The sequence below is a fragment of the Phoca vitulina genome, unplaced genomic scaffold, assembly GCF_004348235.1.
Source record: "Phoca vitulina isolate PV1807 unplaced genomic scaffold, GSC_HSeal_1.0 scaffold96, whole genome shotgun sequence".
Lineage (NCBI taxonomy): Eukaryota > Metazoa > Chordata > Mammalia > Carnivora > Phocidae > Phoca > Phoca vitulina.
The window spans coordinates 2,225,407-2,228,276 of record NW_022589799.1 but is presented as its reverse complement, the minus strand read 5'-3'; positions in this window follow the sequence as shown (position 1 = coordinate 2,228,276).

Here is a 2,870-nt window from a genome sequence, read left to right as displayed (position 1 = left end):
GTGTTTTAGACTATTTAGGACATTTATTGAGTTTAAACATCCTTTTTTAAAAAGAGATTTTATTTATTTATTTGACAGAGAGAGAGAGAGCATGCACAAGCAGGGGGAGCGGCAGACAGAGACGCCCCTAAATATCCTTTTTAAAAGGACCTCTTAATGGGATGCCTGGCTGGCTCAGTTTGAAGAGTATGCCGACTCTTGATCTTGGGGGTTGTAAGTTCTAGCCGCACGTGGGGTATAGAGATTCCTTAAGTAAGAAAAATAATAATAAAGTAAAAAGGACTTTTAAGAAAAAACAAACCAGGGGCGCCTGGGTGGCTCAGATGGTTAAGCATCTGCCTTCGGCTCAGGTCATGATTCCAGGGTCCTGGGATTGAGCCCCACATCGAGCCCCACATCGAGCCCCACATTGGGCTCCTGGCTCAGCAGGGAGCCTGCTTCTCCCTCTCCCTCTGTCTCCCCCCCTGCTCATGCTCTCCCTCTCTCTCTGTATCTCTGTGTCTCAAATGAATAAATAAAATCTTTAAAAAAAAAAAAAAAGAAAGAAAGAAAAAACAAACCAAAAAGCCACCAACCACACTTGGACATTTGATTCTCTGACCTGTTCACATTTCACTGCATTTGAAAGGACAGGAGATGGCGCCAGAAGGCAGTGGAATGCCTTGGGTTTAGCCAACTCCGGGGTAAGGAATGTGCTGGAGAGAGGAGTAGGAATTAAAACAAAGGTACCAGAGTTTGAGTAGCTACTAAGGTGAAGGGAGTGGGGGGGTGGGATGGCGTTTTGTTTTGTTTTAACATAGAAGGGTCCTCTTGACACCTACTCCAAATTAGCTTGGTGACTACAGAAATATCCATAGTAGAGCCAAAGAGCAAAATAAAGGCAAGTGCCTGGAGGACGGTGCTTGCCTCCTTACTCCCTCCCTCCCAGAAACCAAGGTCTTTGTCTACTGGGGAAGCACGAGGGCCTGGAGAGGCTGCTCACTCAGAAGTGGGAAGGTGCTGATTTGGGGCTAAGACAATTTTGTGAAACAATGTTTATTTCTGGAGGCAAAATCCCAAATCCCACCAGCAGTGAAACACTTCCCCGAAGCAATCACACACACACATTTTAAATTAAAATTTAAAAAAATTACCAAAAGAAAAAATTCATGAGACAACCAGGAGGTGGCGCCTGGCAAGACACACTACCTGCCTGGGGAAGCTGAATTACAGCCGCAGCCACTGGACGGGGACTTTGACCTAGCGAGGTCATTCTGTCCAGGCCCATTCTTTCCTCCCATGCAATAGATGTCTCTGCTTTTCTTCCTTTCTCTGTTTCTCTGTGTTAACTATCCTGATTCCCAGGATGTCTAGTTTACACTTTATGCCTTTTATTCTTCTTAGATGAGAGGGGTGGGGCTTTGGGGGAACCCCAAAACATAAAATGCGCCTTGTAAGGGAAAAATAATTCTGTGGGTGATGAGAAAATGAAGAAGGAAATGACATCCGCCAAATGGTTTTGCTTCGCACATCAATCACAGGGGCCAGAAAGGCATGGCAACTCCTGCCTCAGCGGGCACTGATGATCCAGCACATGCATTATTCTGTTCATTTGGCTTTTATCCTGCTCCCTTATTTAGCTTCTGCTCCCTTTGTTTTGGCTATTTCTTGCTTCTTGGCAGGAGGGACAAGCGCAGAGGGAGCTCAAATGGGTGCCTCCTCAGGGCTGGTGACTCTGGTGAAGGGCACGGAGGAGAAAGAGGTCTCAGTGTCTAGCTTGAAATTATCTGTGTGTTTCACATTCTCTAATGAGGGCTTTAGGATGTACATTCCGATCGGGATTTCCAGTCCCGTGGGGAAACAGGCACCAGCCCACATTCCTGAGACCCAGCAGCCTATGCTCTACTCATCGAGCTCTCTGGTGGCTGATTTCACTCAGTCCCACATGTCCGGCCTCAGCCCTTTGTTGAGCAGGAGGGAAGACCCTGGGCCCCACTTCCAACTAGATCACATGGTCTCTCTCTACTCCCTCCCCTCCCTTTCTCTAGAGTCCGCCTTTTTTTTTTTTTTTACAGTGGTAATGATTGTTTCAAAGGTCTCCCCATCTCTCCTCCTGCCCTGGCCTCCCTGCCAGGGGTCAGTGTCCTCTTCAATGACAAAAGCCGCCCTAGATCTGGGCTCCCTGGGGAGGGAGGTGGCCGGGTCTGGCAGTTGGAGCCGCTGTCTCTCCGTGGTGCTGCTGCAGCCCCTCCCCCACTGGGCACACAAATGGGCTTTATACAGCAAACAAAACCACCCCCCCCACCCAGGCCGCACAGGCACGTGGACCCAGGCCTCACCGTGGGAAGGGGGTGGTGACAGGCGCAGGAAGAGATCGCTCCAAACAAGTTCTCTTGCCTCATTTCTCTTCTTTATTTTCCACAAGCTAGGTTTTAGCCCTTGACTTCCTACCCTCCACCTGCACCCTGAGTCCCCAACTCCTATCTCCGAACTCTGGACCCTTCCTATTCTGGGGCAGTTCATATTCTGCAGGGGACAGCGAACAGGTCTTCCCACCCACTGCCCCATGCCACCCAGGGGAGTTGCTCCTCGGAGAAGCCAGACGGAGAATGAGAACACAGTGTCCCCCTGAGGAGGCTGGATTGGACCCCCAAGCCCTCCTCCCGTGGCCCAGGCCCGCTCCAGGGGACACCCACCTGGACAGTGCCCATGAGAAGAGCAGAGGAAGGAAGAGTTCACCCCAGCTGGGCGCCTGAGCCAGGGCCCGGGCTCCTGTGAACCCGCCGCGAGCTCCAACTCTGCATGCCTAATCGGCTATTTAAGGAGCTGTTCGCCAGCGACCCAGGCAGCGCCCCCCCCCCCCCCCCCCCCCCCCCCCCCCCCCCCCCCCC